Source organism: Diabrotica virgifera, chromosome 5, assembly GCF_917563875.1.
Source record: "Diabrotica virgifera virgifera chromosome 5, PGI_DIABVI_V3a".
NCBI lineage: Eukaryota > Metazoa > Arthropoda > Insecta > Coleoptera > Chrysomelidae > Diabrotica > Diabrotica virgifera.
In genome coordinates this window covers 201650259-201668463 of record NC_065447.1, presented here as the reverse complement: position 1 = coordinate 201668463, position 18205 = coordinate 201650259, and the positions used below count along the sequence as shown (strand labels likewise).

Genomic DNA, 18205 nt, shown 5'->3' with positions numbered 1-18205 from the left:
ACTCTTGACTGGGCCTAAGGAAGAGACATAAATTAGCAGTTAGCCTCGAAACAGGTCGCCCCTATAACATCTTATTAATAAAAAATACGATTGTGAGTATTGACCCTCTTTTTCATAAATCTATACATCATGGACTCACACTTGCAACGTTTCCATCATTTGCAAACTATAAGTGTTGTAAGCATTTTAAGAAGTATATAATAATATATAAAATTTTCAAATAAAAATGTATACCATTTTTATTCAGTTGCAATGCGAAGGCAAAACAATCTTACTTTTCAATTAGAATACGGATTGCAGTCCAGTCCCTTGAATCGCAATTTTCGGCTCTTATTGGAGCCTTCATCGGAAGGAACGTAGGCACTGTTCTCCATATTTTAACTGATTCGTATCGAGAGGTTTTCCCACCCATTGCAACTGAAGTGATGATAGTAGGTGGCTAGCGCCATCTGGCATTGAAAGACGAAGTAGTTTTCAATCCTAATAGTAAATTATTAATAAGATTTCGTCTTTCAATGCCAGATGGCGCTAGCCACCTACTGTCATCACTTCAGTTGCAATGGTTGGGAAAACCTCTCGATACGAATCAGTTAAAATATGGAGAACAGTGCCTACGTTCCTTCCGATGAAGGCTCCAATAAGAGCCGAAAATCGCGATTCAAGGGACTGGACTGCACTCCGTATTCTAATTGAAAAGTAAGATTGTTTTGCCTTCGCATTGCAACTGAATAAAAATGCTATACATTTTTATTTTATAGTCGTATTACTCCGTAGAGTAACTAGGTGCATTTTTCCATTGGAACTTTACCAGCTGCAGACGGGGGATGTGAATTGCATAGTGTAGAATTCCTTCCCTCTCGTCTTCACTGCAGCATCCATTTGACTTGCAAATTGTAGAAGTCTTGGAGGTGTCACCAGGAAAGTGTACCCATAAGTTTTCAATTTAAAAACCTTTTAGTAATATTTTTAATATTTTCAATATTAATAATTTACTATTAGGATTAAAAACTACTTCGTCACAAAATTTTCAATTCGAGACTACAAAATCTGTTTTGCAAGCAACTATAGCGAATAGCGTAGGTTTCCTAATAACGCTTGACCGCTGTTACAAAAGAACCCGTGCATGTCGATTGATTAGTTTGTCTTTTAAGGTATTCACTTTACCGGATGTATTATGTAACTCAAACATTTCGATTTTAAGGCTTCCCAGTAATTTCTAAACTTGTAAAACCATTTTGTGGCTAATCCCTAATTTGCCAATTTGTAGATTTGTTTACAGGGGTAATATCGTTTCCCCCTGCGCATCAATGAGGTTAAAAATAGATTTAGACAAGCCAAAAATGGCGGGTTCGTTGGAAAAAATATTCTCATGAGCTTTTTTGCATAATTACATTCGTGAGATATCCCAGAATAAGGTTCAAGAAGTCACCCACGTGAAAACTGGGCCAAATTTTTTTTTAACAATTTTTTTTAATCAAATTGCAAAAATTAATATTTTTGGCCCGGATAATTTTTTTGTAGGTTTTTTGGACCATTCTGGATAAAGAAGTTTGCTTATAATTTTTCTCTAAAGTTGAACGTTTTCAAGTTAGAAGCAATTTAAAATTGAAAAAAAACGAGAAATGGCGATTTTCAAGGCTTAATAACTTTAATACTTAAAAATATAAGCTTAGTAATAAAATAATGACAAAAATTTCTTCAGTATCTTGTAGGGGGGCATTAAACTTTGATTTAGTCACTTTCTGACTTTCATAATAACTTTTAACCGAGTTATTAAGCCTTAAAAATCGCCATTTTTCGTTTTTTTTTCAATTTTAAATTGCTTATAACTCGAAAACGATCAACTTTAGAGAAAAATTATAAGAGACCTTTTTTATCCAGAATGGTCCAAAAAATCTACAAAAAAATGATCCGAGCCAAAAATATTGATTTTTGCAATTTGATGAAAAAAAAATGTTAAAAAAAAATTGAACCACTTTTCACGTGGGCGATTTCTTGAACCTTATTCCGGGATGTCTCACGAATGTGATTATGCAGAAAAATCTCATGGGAATATTTTTCCCAACGGACCTGCCGTTTTCGGCTTTCCCAGCTCTAATTTAGCTCGTTTGGTTAACGTATGTATATTTTATGTAGATGATCCTTATGAAATAAGGAGGTTATTTAAGATGGGCATGTTTATTAATTGGGTTTTTGTTATACCAATTTGACAGGTGCTTACTTCACTTCATTTTAAAAGGAGAAAGTTTGGTACAGTTTAGACCACCAATAATATAATTAATGTAAAATAATAATAATAATAGAGTTTAATTGTGGCAAATAATTGTACATAATATAAATAAACCCAGTTTTTCACAAAAGTTGTGTGTCACAAGGGCTACAACTTGTATACGTGAGGGTTAGGTTTTTATTATAATTGAGGGGGCCAGACGAAAAAGGGTTTAAATGCAGTTTTGGATAGTTCTGAGATAATTATCTTCAAAGTTGTTTGAGTTTTATAGATTCTAGGAGTCATTAAACTTAACCCTTAAGTACTAATATCTTAAATCAATGGCGCAAACACTAACTAACCGCCTGATAGACGGGTTTCACATTTTACTGGTTATTTTTCTTTTGTTAAATATTATAATGCAAAAAAATATTTCGATGACTTACTGAAAGTATTACTTATCTAAAAAACACAGTAATTGATCTAGTTTTTCTGTATTTATTAAACTACAAAACATTATAACAAGAATGGAAGGATTGTTTGTGTGACTTTTTATTCCTGAAAAAAAGTGGGATAAAAATGAAACAAATTAAAGAATTTTGATAAAAATTTACAATCGAGTTAAACAAAGAGTAATAAACATGAAAATAAAAAAAAAATTAAAAAATATTAAAACAAAAAAAAACTAACAGGCACTAAAATTTGTACAGTGTAGCAATGGTAGTCAGTGGCAACATTTTCATCACAAATTGATCCCACTTCGCTTACATCGTCTTCTACCTCATCAAGTCATTTCAAAAGAGTTTCCTCATAGTCTTTATCCCCTTATTTGAACTTTTTGACGAACTGGGGCACATTATGTTAAATGACGAACTGGGCACAAACACTAACACCCCGTCTATTAGACGGAAATCACACTTTGAGTCTAAATATCTTTCGAATAACAACCTGCAGCAAATTGCTGAATTCAATACTAGTAAATAACAACCCAACTTGAAAAGTCATAAACGGATGACCTTCAAATTTTTCTAGGAAGGGAAATATCCCACTTTCAACAAACGATGCCGTCTGAGAGACGGTGTATTAGTACTTAAGGGTTAAATATGTCTAGTGTAAAATATAATATAAAATGATAAAAATATGAGGGTATATTATTGCTCTTACTATATCCTTCGTTTTTTTCAATTAAAAAAAATGTACTTGAATCGGTACATGGTGTTGATAAATGTTACTGATAAAACGGTTCAAGTGCAGATGTTAACTACATATTACTAATCATTTTTATCCCAGCTGTTATCCACAGTGTTACTACAACTGGCACGTTGCATAATACTTTATTAGTCTTTAAAATTTGCAATTGATGGCGACTGTATAGCGAAATATGCTTCTAGTGCCATCTAATTGTGCGACTCTGTATTAGAGTACAATTTTAAAAAAGTGTACTTAAACTCTTTCACTTCAAACCCCCTCAATTGTTAAACAACACCAATTTATTTTAAAATTTACAAAAACGAATCAAATATATATTTTTTTCGCTAATACATTCCCAAATTTGGGCTTCTCTTCTCACTAATTCAGTTACTGTTAAATTTTGTTTATCGGACCTACAAAAATCTCTTATAAAATTCAAGAAAAGATTGCGAAAAATTTCCGATTTTACTCTTTTGGCGGGACTTCGTTTTCTATGAGAATTATCATGACTTCATATGAATGTGTTTTATCCATCTTTACAATAATGTTCGCAATTTAAACACTTATAAGTGACATTTGAAATAATTGTATAATAATGTAAACTCCTAATTCGCAAATATTGATAACTTTCACGTTCACATATTAATTTGTTTTGCTACGCTGGTAAATTTTGTCAAAAGCGGAGTTATACTCCATTAAAATGTTACATTTTTTAAGCCATACCTTGCATTTGTTAGAGGAGACAATTTTATTTCTTTAGTGTGTAGGGGGATCAGTAGAAGCTTATGTTAAATTTTGCCTTGTCCCCCGGCCGCCATCTTGGAAATGGGGTGCAAAGGGGTTTCGCGCTATATCTCGTAAACTATCAACTCTACGAAAAATATAATTAAACGTAAAATGTAGCAAATTAAATTTCCTACAATTTTGTTTCTATTACTTTTTATCGTTAACGCGCGAGTGGAGGGATATAAAGATATATCAATCTTTTGATTTTTCAAATACACAGAATTTTAAACAATAAAGTACATAATGACATTCAATGACAGATAGCATGATGCTATAAATAACAAGATAATATATTGCACATCCGGAAGTCGTGACGTAACTGGAGACCGGCAAGTTCGTAATCATTCGTAATGTCCGATTACTTTGAATTGTTCGCGGTTGTATTTTATATTTTATCTTTGACAGTTATTTTGACTGGAATCTCTTCACTAAATTTTTTTCGAATACATTGAAGTTTAATTTTATTTTGCTAATTGAATAAATTCATCACATAATGCATACAAATCCCATTTAATTTTAACAAGAATTCAAATTCAACTTCCGGTCTCCAGTTACATCATCAAGCGCGAGCTCGGACGTATTTGCGCTAAAGGAAAATACTATCTCTTTATTTATAGTATCATGACAGATAGTACTAACAGCGGCTACTTGATTTTAAATTTTTTAGTGGGAATATAAGTAGGTATATGTTTGGTTGCTTACACCACCGGTCACTGCCAATCACAGAGCGTTTAATTAAAGTATGCAAGCAATGTATGTTGTGTTGCCTATAATGAAATCGTTCATTAATAGAAAATCATTCATTAATAGGGGTAATTAATCAATGATTTTGAGGGTGTTAAAATTGATCATAAATGGACGGTCGACGGAAAAGGTTTATTAAGTGTTATTTTTTATTGTTAATTTAGTTTTGTTTCAGTTAAAACACGTCATGTTAAAGAATAAAACCGTCTAATTTCTTTGCTTCTAAAAATAATAGGGACATTCAAAAAACAAAATGTTCATAAAACATAAGGCTATAATAAGATTTCAACTATGTCTCAAACTTAACATCAGAAAACATATCTTTTCTTCCACCCGGTATAAGTTTAAAAGAGAAGTTTGAGTAAACCTTTGCCCAACTGTGTAAATACGAAAGAAAAATCTAAAATATTAAAAAAAAAATAATGGAATCCGTTAATCTCTTCTCGAAAAAATCAACATGAAAATGGGCATAATTTTAAGTGATGCATAACTTTTGAATCTAGGTGTAGTTTTATACAGGGTGTAACAAAAATACAGGTCATAAATTAAATCACATATTCTGGGGCCAAAAATAGTTCGAACTTCGTTCCTAACTTACCTTAGTACAAATATGCACATAAAAAAAGTTATAGCCCTTTGAAGTTATAAAATGAAAATCGATTTTTTCGAATATATCAAAAACTATTAGAGATTTGTTATTGAAAATGGACATGTGGCATTTTTACGGCAGGAGCATCTTAAATAAAAATTATAGTGAAATTTGTAATCCCCATAAAAATTTTATGGGGGTTTTGTTCCCTTAAACACCCCAAACTTTTCTGTACGTTCCAATTAAATTATTATTGTGGTACCGTTAGTTAAATTCAATATTTTTAAAACTTTTTTGGCTCTTAGTATTTTTTCGATAAGGCAGTTTTTATCGAGTTGCGGCTTCTTTTTTAATACGTTTACATAAAAATTTTATGGGGGTTTTGTTCCTTTAAACCCCCCAAATGTTTGTGTACGCTCCAATTAAACTATTACTGCGATACCATTAGTTAAAAAAATGTTTTTGAAACTTTTTTGCCTCTGTATTTTTTCGAGAAGGCAACTTTTATCGAGATATGGCTTCTTTTTTAATACGGTTCAAAATATACCTAAAAATGTAAATCATACATAAATTTTCATATTTTTACCAAGTCTCCATAATCGTACTTAACCATATACAAATATGTGGTGGATTTGACAAATATTCAAAATATCTCGATAAAAACTGAATTTTCGAAAAAGTGCTAAGAGCCAAAAAAGTTTTAAAAATATTGTGTTTAGTTAATGGTACTACAATAACAATTTAATTGGAACGTACACAAAAGTTTGGGGGGATTAAAGGAACTAAACCCCCATAAAATTTTTATGGGGTGTCCAAATTTCACTATAATTTTTTCTTAAGATACTACTATCATAAAAATGCCATATGTCCATTTTCAATAACAAATCTTTAATAGTTTTCGATATATTGGACAAAATCGATTTTCATTTTGTAACTTCAAAGGGTTGTAACTTTTTTCATATGCACATTTGTACTAAGGTAAGTTAGGTTCAATCAAACTATTTTTGGTCCCAGAATATGTGATTAAATTTATGACCTGTATTTTCGTTACACCCTGTATATGTACGAATGCATTTATTCGAACATTATATTTTTTAAAAGCAGTTGTTTCTGACCTACGTTTGAAACTTTAACTTGGGAAAGCAGAATTTTCTGCAATAGTTCATTCCGTTAGCTAATAGAGTCCTGATTTTAGGCGCCGGGAAATTTACCTTTCAACCTATGTACTTTGTTAGATAACGCAAAACAACAGCGCGCCATGTATTTAGTGGCTATATGGTTAGAAAATGAGCATCAAAAACCCAAGTCCCTTACCACATTTTAACCACCTATTGGAGACGCATTGAGCCGCTTTCCTCTTAACATTAGCATGGACAATTTAACCCGGCATTGGTAGCTTCTCTCACATATCCAAATTTTGCCTTTTTTACAAAATAAAATTTTTAAAACAGTGCTTAAACTTTTTTTTTTTTTTTTTTATTAACTAATAGTATGAACATAATAATATAACATAATTCTTAAAAGTAATAATACTATAGTCTCTACCTCACAAGGCATTGCTGAAACCCTTGCTTCCACCTTTGAACAACATTCCTCTAGCGAAAACTACAACAGTAACTTTAGAGACTACAAACAAGACAAAGAACGCACTATCTTGTCTCTAGAAGAATCCTACGAAAACCCCCTATCTAAACCTCTTACTATCATGGAACTGAATAGCTCCTTACAGGACATGAAAAACTCAAGTCCGGGACCCGACAATATCCCTGTTCTCTTTCTTAAGCAACTGTCAATATTGGCAAAACAACATATTTTGCTAATTTTCAATCAAATCTGGCAACGTCGGCAATTTCCGTCTACATGGTCAAAGGCTACAATTCTACCGTTTTTAAAATCCAGAAAACCTCGACTTGACCCAGAATCATACAGGCCCATCTCTCTAACATGTGGCATGGCTAAATTAATGGAAAAAATAGTCAACGCCCGGCTTATGTGGACACTGGAAAACACTCATTTTTTCTTACCAGAGCAAAACGGCTTCAGACGTAACCGGTCAGCAGTCGACAATATTGTAGACCTACAAAGTGATGTCCAAGAAGCATTAGCAATGAATCAAATGTGCATAGCTATTTTCTTCGATCTAAAGAAAGCCTTCAATACGTGTTGGAGATACAGCATCATCGAAAAACTGCACGCATCCAATATTCGAGGACACTGCTTAGCCTATATCGAAAATTTCTTAAAAAACTTCTCCTTCCAAGTAAGAGTCAACAACGTTTATTCAGATTTTCATACTGCAGAAAATGGTACTCCACAAGGCTCAGTACTCAGTCCTACCCTATTCCTAGTTGCCATAAACAACATATTAAATAAATTACCTAAACCTCTTAAAGCTCGCCTCTATGCAGACGATTTAGTGGTGTACATTAAAGGAGCACAAAAAGACTCTTTGTGCCGAATAATACAGTCATTTTTAACTCAGCTAGAAGAATGGACAGCAAGTACAGGATTCGAATTCTCCGTTACAAAGACAACTGGGATGCTGTTTTCGAAAAAATCACCCGTTGCTCCAGTCCTTTATCTTCACAACAGCGTCATTCCCTTCGAAAACTCTGTGAAATTCCTCGGTATGTGGTTAGATCAAAAACTTTCCTGGAAAAAGCACATACAACACTTGGCGCTAACATGCAACAAAAGACTCAACTTGCTTAAAACCGTATCAAATCGTTTCTGGGGGTCCGACTTTTCTACGCTGCTGCTTCTGTACAAAACACTAATTAGATCCAAAATCGATTACGGTTCAGTTGTTTATGCCTCCGCAACTAAGACTACCTTAAAACCACTAGATACAATCCACAATGCCGCACTTCGGATCGTTCTCGGAGCTTTTCACACTTCACCAATAGAAAGCATATATTCCGAAACTGGAGAACCATCATTGCAGTATAGGCGGACAATTTTAACACTTTCACATGCTTCTTCCGTAGCTGCCAATAAGGATCATCCACTATTTGAAAATACCTTTTCCAAAAATAATCACGACTTTTTCTCCAATAGACCTCGTACCGGAAAACCTTATTACATGCGAATAAGATCAATTTTAAATGAACTCGATGCAACAATTCCAGACGTGTTTCACTGTAACATCCAATATCCCACTCCATGGTTAATAGACATCCCAAATTGCAACACCTCTTTACTAGAGTTCTCCAAAAAATACACTAACACCTTACTTATAAAAAACAAATTGAACGAGATTCTTGAACGAGACTACCTAAACTGCACAAACATCTTCACCGATGCCTCTAAGTCCGTTGAAGGTATTGGTTGTGCATTTGTAACTCCAACGTCTACTTTTCAATTTAAACTACCGCCTAGTTCAAGCGTTTTCACCGCTGAACTATTTGCTTTGTATCGCGCCCTAAAACATGCAAACCTTTCAAATATTTCAAAGCCTCTGTTTCTCACCGACTCGCTCAGCTCTCTTCTCGCAATCCAGCATCTGTATCCTGAAAGTCCTTTAGAGAAACTAATAAAAATTGAGCTACAAATTGCCCAAGAGAACAACACAACTCCGAAATTTATATGGATCCCATCACATATAGGGATTATGGGCAATGAAGAGGCAGACAGAAGTTCTCGTAATGCAGCAACAAGTGCGATGTCCGAATTAGTGCGCGAGTGTGTATCTAAAGATCTCAAAACGTTTTTTAAACAAAAAGTGATCGGTCAGTGGCAACGCGAATGGTTTCTATCGCAATCTAAACTAAAATCGGTAAAACCAGATACACGACAGTGGAAAACAAGTATTAGTTCGAGGTTTATTCAAACGGTTCTAACGCGCCTACGTATAGGGCACACCAAGATTACACACTCATATTTACTCTCGGCCAGTGAACGTCCCATGTGTGACCTATGTGCTACGCCTCTTACCGTCACCCATCTGTTAATCGAGTGTCCAAAATATCAACGTGAACGTTCAATGAACAATCTACCAAACACTCTACTAGCTTTATTAGGAGAAAACTGTCCAGTAAAAGACTTACTCAACTATCTAATATCTATCAGTATCTTGTATCAAATCTAGTTATTTTTTTTTACTTGTTAAAATAATTGTTAACCTTTGTTTATCAAGTAATGCCGCTAATAACCTGTTGGTGGATGCGGTAATTTTCTTTAATAAAAAAAATATAACATAATATAGATAATAATAAGATAAAATACAAAAAAGTAATCGGAATTAAACCAATGTTAATCAATCTTCGTATCTTCACAATTTACGGCACAGTAAACAAGTATAACAAGAGTCCTCTTGACAAATTGATTGATGAAAATAATTACAATTTTTTACATTATTTTAGGTTTTAAGTGAGAAAATAAAATTAATTTTTATGCACAGTTGGTGGCGCCGGTGGTCGCTCGATGAGAAAATCTCTCACATGAAGCGCATTGACTCAGCAATCTGGTGATACGACGTCAACTGACTCACTATCTGAGCGGACGAGTCTATTCGATTGTCGAGAAAGGATAGATAAGAGACTGGAAGGAACCTCAGCACGTAGAATTTCCCAGAAAAAAAGTTGTGCTCAATTTTATGAAACCATGAGAGAAAATCTCATATAGCGACCACTGCCGGGGTGAATAGGAAAATTGAGTAAAATAAAATAAGGCCAAAATAAGGAAAAATGAGATTACTACTTATTGATACGAATAAGATAGAGTTTTAGTGTAGCTGACAATAAAAACGATCTATAACAACTGTTAGTTATGTTACTATTTTTAAGATACAGACACATTTTCACGTCATGTTTCGACGAATGATCTTCCTCTGAAGTAAAATACTTTCTTTTTTTATTTTCCCTCCGCATACCATTTCAGGTGTCGGATTTGGGTTTAGTTGTGCTACATATTCACCCATCTCTTCCATTCTTGTCTATCTTATGCTATTATTTTCATTTCTTCAAGAGTCTTCTATTTACTCTTTCCCGCACCTATTATTTCATATATTCATGTTTTATCGGTCTTCCTTTTATGAAGAGTAGCGGACTAAGACACTCTCCTTGTTTGATACCTCTTTTCCAATTGAATTCTTCATATATTTATCCTGCTATCTCTACACCTCATTTTACTTCTCTGTAAATACTTTACTTTTAATTATTTTTATCACTGTAATGGGTACTTTCATTTTCTGCAAGCAGTGTCGTATAATTGTTATTTCTATAGAGTCGAACGCTGCTTTTAAATCTATAAAGTTCAGAATGAGATTTTCCTATGAGTCAAAACTTATTTCTATTTTATTTCTAATGATGCAAATGTTCTTGCGTTTATGTCTTTTTGGTTTAAACGCTGCTTGTTCTACTCCCAGTTCTTTTTCTCCTTCGTGTCTTAGACTCTTCTCTAGTATTTTCATGTAGGTACATAGTTTATTTTAAAACATACTGATAACAAACATATTGCTTTATAATTTTCGCAGTTGACTTATTCATCGTTTTTGTATATTGGCACGATAACGTTATTTTGCCAGTCTTTTGGAATTTGTTGCTGTTTCCTTACCTCTTTGTATATTTTCCATAACAAGTGTATTCCTTTTTCTCCCATGTATTTTATTATCCCCAGCTTTCTGCGTCTTTCATAGTCCAGCTTTGCCTGTTTTTATGTTTAATACTTCCTACATTACTTTTTATCTCAGTGGCGTACTGAGCAAAGTTCCGCGGGTTCCGCGGAACCCCCGCTCTAAAGCGCTTTTTGCTTCATTTGTTTCTAATTTTATGGGGATATTTTGAACTACACAAGTACACACTACGAAATGTAACTGCTTAATAAATTTTAATTTTTGTGTAGGTACTTATTAATAAAAACAAAGAATAACTATTCATCAAAATATTTGAAATCAAAATTTATTAAGGCTATGGGTACATAATTCACAAATATTTTACGGCTATCCCTACTTTTTCTGTCTTTACACGGCAAATTACGTGTAGTAAAAGTCTCACTGGTATGGAAACTGCAGATGTACACATTAGGTTGACAGTGACATTGTCATTAGAAAGGTAGAGATGGCTATTTCGGTTTCGTTCAGTTTTTGAATATTCTTGGATAACCTTTATTTGTATAAATAAAAGGATTGAAAATGACACGAATGAAAAATTACTGAAAATAATACACAGTAATAAAACACACGTCCTCATCTGGTCAATACTATCAAAATTAGATAGACGTCATATCTAGGACACATAATGCGCCATAGGGAATTTGAGCAGCTCCAGGTAATATTAGATGGCAAGATCGAAGGTAAAAGGGGTTACAGAAAGAAGAAAAAATCTTGGCTCCGAAACATCAGAGATTGGACCCACGCAACAGGAAATGACTTAATTCATCAAGCCCAGAATAGAGAGAAATTTGCCATATTGACTGCCAACCTCAATAGAGAAGTCACTTAGGAAAAGGAGCCGAAAAAGCGTTAAAACTCTCCGTAAAAAGCGAAGCCTTTAATTATAAAATCTTAAAATCATCTTTATTAAAATATGAAGTCAGCATTTAATAATTCACTCAAGAAAATGGGCGGAATGCATAAAACGTAGTAGATGCTATTGCTTCAGCAAATAGTCACTATTTTTTTCTTTTGCGTAAAAGTAGGTGCTTTTGTTGAGAAGAACATACTACACAACAGAAGTACCTACTACTGACCAGAAGTATATACTACAAAGCGTAGCGCCAGCCGTGTCTGCATTACACCAATCGTGATGGAATTAGTTTTCCATGTGCTTGTGATTTGTGAATTCACATTTTTACGTACCAAATTATTAGAATTGTACATGACTAAAAATAAGTGACTCAGATCCGAAGCGACAAAAGAGTTACGCGAGGATAAAAATGAACAATTGTTATTTGTTAATCTCCTTTACAATTATTAAATTTTATTTAAATAAAAAAATACCTACGCCGAAGACGTCCACCCACCAAGTTTACTTAAACTGAAGCAAAATACTACTAAACAAGCACATACTTCAAAAGCGTAGTACATTATTCTATGTAGGCTGGTAAATAGTAGCAAATACTACGGAGAAAAGCAAATGCTTTTTAAGTGTAGTGAAATCTTCAAAAATGTAGTACGTACTTGAAACATTAGCATTTACTACATTTTATGCCACCATGGGCACTTTATTTTATAGCTAAACTCGTACCTATTTACGGTTGTCGGAACAAACTCTTTATTTGAACTTTAATGACTTGAAATACTTGGATTTTCCATAAATAATATATATAAACAATAATTACCTTTTTATTAATTGTACGCCTTAAATCAATTATTATTTTTCAAATACACTATCAATACTATTTAATAAACAACTCTTTGATTAATTTTATTATCGTAAAAGTGTTAAAAAACAGTAGCAGAATGAACTGCTTTATCAAAATAGCGGGTCGGACACATCTCTACTTGTCACTGTCTTGAGTCTTGTCATAACATTATATTCGAATGAGTGCGTTGTATGACAAAGATAGCAAATGTTCAATTTCCACGGACATGGTGTCCATTTTTTTCGAATCCTGAAAAAACTAATAAATATTTAAAAAAAATTTAAACACAAAAAGAAAGACTAAATTATTATCGAGGGCCGAAAGTCCCTTAGAATATATAAGAAGTTTCTTTCGAATGAGATATTTGAAATTAAAAATCACGTTACATTTTCTCTTAGTTTTTCACCCTTGTAACTTATTAAAATAAACATTATAAAAGTTCTCAGGGACTTTCGGCCCTCGCTAATAACGTAATCTTTCATTCTGCCTTTAAATTTTTCAAAAATACTTATTCGTTTTCTCAGGATTCGAAAAAAATGAATCCCCATTTGAATAGCATTGCAGCTGAAAATACGTACCGATCCTCTTAAGAAACACAGTTAACGCTTTTGTAAGGTTCCTTGATCGTTTTACCTGCTTGCCGAAGTCCTTGTTTAAAGACTAACCGCCGGTGCCTGCCTACACATGCTAACTCAAACACTTGTATTCTTTATAATAGCACGATCCATGAATAAGTTGTAGGTAAACTACAAAGTTGCAGAAATTCGGAAACTGAGATATCCAATGCAAGTTTTATACGGTGGGTCATCAAAATAATTCCAATAAAATAGGCTAGGCTAGAGGCTCGATACTCATGTTATACAGTGTGAGTTTTTATTGGGCGTTTGGGCCCGCATCCCAACTGGAACCAGGGCCCGCTGATCTATCGCTACGCCACTGTTTTATCTACTTATTTCTTCTATTTCTTTATTCTAGTCGTCTTGATATTTTTCATTTCTATCGTGTATTTTTTCATTGGCATTTATATGGATTTGGATTGTTTACATAGTTTTCCTGTAACTTGTCTCCAAAGTCTTCCCAGGTTCTTGCTTTTGATTGCTTTATGGTGTTGTTGCTAATCGTTTCAGTCTTTTATATTTTTCCTTCTACCAGCTCGGTTTTAATGGATTTTTCCCATGATATTAAATTAAAATATATGAAATCATTAAAGCTACCTCGTAAGATACGTATCCATACGTTGCTGCTCAAATGCACTCCCCTACATATAAACCGCAAACCGGTTGAATCGAAGAGGGTGAGCGCCGAAAAAAAGCACCAACGTATCCACTATGTCGAGCTGCTACACGGAGCACGGAGCATTAACTTATGAATACATACCTTTAGACCGTGTAACGGTTCACGTTACGAAATTAGCTTTTTAATTATTTTTATAATTATTTTCTCTTGATCTCTTAATTAATTTCTCTAATTTTCGCGTAATTAACTATTTCTGATTATTATCTTTTATATTTAAAATTATTTTGCAACGATGCCACACCTAATTATGCTGGTATCACTGGTTGAATTTGTAATATACGCACCTAGCGGAGAATTTGATTTCTTGTTCTGAGCCTTAATTTTGGGGAACAGAAGAATTCCGTGTCACTTGTGGTTGGAGGTTCAACTAGTATGGGTGGCGTGTGACAATATTAGGTCAAGTTTAGAGGTTAGACCTCGTGTTATAGTTCCAATATGTGAATTTTGAAGTATGGATCACCAAACTTATTTAGGAAAGAAATAAGGAATTAATAGAATGGGATTTCTGCATAAAATCATCGAGTCTGATGGTAACTACAATTGTTATATTAATTTTTTATAACAACCTGTTGTCACTCTGTTTTATGGTGACATATATAATTTTTCCAATTAAGTCATATGTGTAAATTTATTCAGTGCATTTAGTAGGTATCCTTTAATTATTTCAAAATATTTAAGTAATATTCGTTCAGAGAAAATCCTAACCCTAATTTTTAGCTATTTATCTGTATCTGTTTAGTTTATTTAGCTATTTATTTGTATTAAGAAATATCCTATAACTAGTAAACAAAATTGGACGGAACTCAACACATGATGAGTGGGACTAGCAAACTCACCATCATTCCTCATGCTACTTGAAACACCGCAAGGTGCCCTTTGCTCCACTTGGAGATGTATGATTATGATGAAGAAATATCCTATAATTAGTTTAAAGAAAGCATACTTATTCTGTATTTAAATCCCAAATCCACGTCTGTAATTAGAAATTCTCACATAAATCCTTGTCAAGGTCAAGTAGTTCATTAATTAGAGGTCTCTTTTTGTTTGTAACTACTGTTTTTTTTTACATCCCTATCTATTCAAAAAAACACTTTCCTAGTTTTTCTTCTTTCTTTTCTTTGATTTGTCGTACGCTTGGGAAATTGAAATAAACGGAAATTGTGTTTTCTAGCCACCCATGTGAAAACTTAAAAACACCTCGAAACACCGAGAGACCAATCTCCAACCATAGGTCACTGGGAGTAGTCACTTGGGGGAACAAGATTTTTGGGGAAATTCCAGCTCCTTTTCGTCTTCGCACCTGGGTCTGCAGGAGGCATAAGTTGGCACCATCCTAGTGCTCATTTTCGAGGATACAGCAGCAACCTTTAGGAGTCGTTTGGGTTTGTTTTGGGAACATTTAGTGTTGTGCCTTTAGTAACTATTGTGTCTTTATATCACAGACATTTAGTTAATGCATTATGTTTATTCATTATTTGTCTTAAGATTGAGCTTGCATTTATTTGATTTTTGATACAGGTACATATATAAGTTTAGCAAGTTCCCAAACATGCATAATTTTGCGGTATCGTATGTTGAGCTCAGCGTATTTGCCCAAAAGGTATTACTTTTTATATTTTATTGTTTATTTAGGTCGATTTCATGTCATTATATAAATTTAGGTTGTATTAGTTGCTTGTTTCCCAAATATTTTGTGTTCATTAGCTTTTCTTAATTTGTTCGGTCAATTCAAGTCGTTTGTGTAGATATTTATCGTAACTTCAATCTATTTCATTCATTTGTATATTTAACTTTGCTTATTCATTATTGTATTTTCTCTTAGTCAGGCTTTTGCCTATTTATTTATATTAGTCATATTTTTCGGGTTTTAATTAATTGTACGTAGCAAGCGTACTTTAAACCATTTGATAGTCTCATGTGAGTTGTACCCTATGTATAAGTAACAGGTATGTCTTGTTGCACATATATATATATATAACAGGACTGTTGTTATATTGTATATCATGTTTAACGTTAACTTAACGTTTGTATAATATATGTCATTTAAGAGTCACATAATATGCACTTTGGTTAACTCGGAGATTGTCAAACATCTACTAGTTATTTTTAATAAATATTTACTTATTTTGTATATTATTTATTTTTATTATTCCTTTATGTTCACATTTACTGATTTAAAAAATCCACAAGGAAAAAAGTTTTCCTGTAGTTGGCTGTACACCATGTAATACAAAAAATTTACTGATTTATTATATTTAATATTTGACAGCAGTGTAAGGTACCTGGGAGAGTGATCGAAGACCATTTTCTTGGCGCCCATGATTTGTTAGTTTTATTCAATTGGTGCTTCTTTAGCACTTATTCATCTTTATACATTTTTAGAACATTATCCTTATCTTAGTATATACCTTTTCTAGTCATCATTATCTAATTTGATCTAGTGTTCTTCGACAGGCATGCAAACGAGCCGTATCCATCCTTGAGTGTCAAGTTGTTCTCTTGCATCTCTTGCTAGACACTCGATTCAGTTTGCCTCTGTCTACTTCTACTTCTATCCCTATTAATTCCCCTTTCCTCAACTTCATCACCTTATCATTATTTCCCCCTACATAATACTACTGCACAAGTAGTATTTTGGTTACTACAGCTTTTCTTAGTATTTTCCTACTTCGGCTTCTCAACGTAGAAGCCACCTCACTCTCTTTTCATTCTTGTACCAGAAGTTTCTTGTTTTTTTTTGTTACAACCGAAGGTTGAAATACTTCAAATATTTAGATATATATGGACCTTAAAACTATAGATTTATCATGTTTAGTCGGAATATCAGATTTTGATCGACGAAGAGAAAGAGGTATAACAAAACAACAAAATCTGCAACAATGACAGCATCTGCAGATGATAAAATATTAGAAAACAAAAAATATAATTTGAGACAAATTTTATTTACCAGTCATAATAAACTTAACATGTGGAGAGAGGAGGGTTTAAAAATTGATTTGTACAGTAATAGTAGTGTTCAGTATATTTTAATTAAAAGACAAATTAAAAAATTGCTTTATTTTAAAAATGTCGAAGACAAAATACATTTTATGCCTGCCTAAAACTCTATCAGCAGTTAAACATAATATATTTTTCCAACATCCAACAACATCTTAGACTCACCCTCATCATTCGATCCTCTCGTAAATTCTTCTTGATTCAAGATAAGATTGTTAATTAAGTTCTACATCTTACCATGTAGCCAGAATAAAACATATTGGTTTCTGCTATCTTTGTCATTTCTATAATATTTTTCGTAACTGGAAAAAGATTTCATCATAAGACACAATGTTTCGGTGAGCGTACTTGATTGGACTCTCGAAATAACTTTATTCAATCGATCAATCTTCGGCATACACTAAGAAAATTTCTCGATTTGAAATATTCAAAATGAAAAAAAATATATATGACAATGAATATAACAAAGTTTTTAAACAGTATACAATATTTTTTTTATTTAGCCTAATGCCTCGACAACTAATGGCCATTGGCATATTACAGTGGAGTTTTGCAGTCAGGTACCTAGTGTAATGTGTATATAGTGTGTGTGTGTGTGTGTGCGTTGAGTAAATGTCTTGTTACTTAGCACTTATTGGCTTTGCAAAGAGACGTTAATAGTATCCCAACGTCTTCGGTCCGCCCGGTGAGTACCCATTGCAAAAGGATAGAAACTATTTTTTTCATTTATTAATTTTTAATAAATGTAAAATTCTCTACCCAGGTGAGATTCAAACTCACAACCCTTGGTTCCAAAGGTAGGCTCCATTACTGCTGAGCCACATAGGATGAAAACAATATATTATTTCTAAATGTTGTTCTGAAGCTATTTTTTAATAATATTGTGGCTTATTTCCCATTCTAAATAGTTAATATTATTTCTATTCGTAAAAGCCGTTTCTTATACGTATATGGTACATTCCATGTCAAATCACTCTGGCAAAAAATTTTGGATCTCCGATTTGTCTGAAAATTGGTATATAGCTTCTGCGGGACGTAAAAATAAGATATTTAAGGTCAAAAAATCTTCTTCTTCTTTTTTTCTCCAAATG

The 18205-nt window shown here is 33.2% G+C and overlaps 1 protein-coding gene across 1 annotated transcript in view; it reads left to right on the top strand.

The window, feature by feature from the left end:
* The window catches only part of LOC126885567 (protein O-mannosyl-transferase TMTC1-like), a 229139-nt gene that overhangs the window by 27984 nt on the left and 182950 nt on the right, over positions 1 to 18205 (top strand). The gene's annotated exons all lie outside the window — the stretch shown is intronic.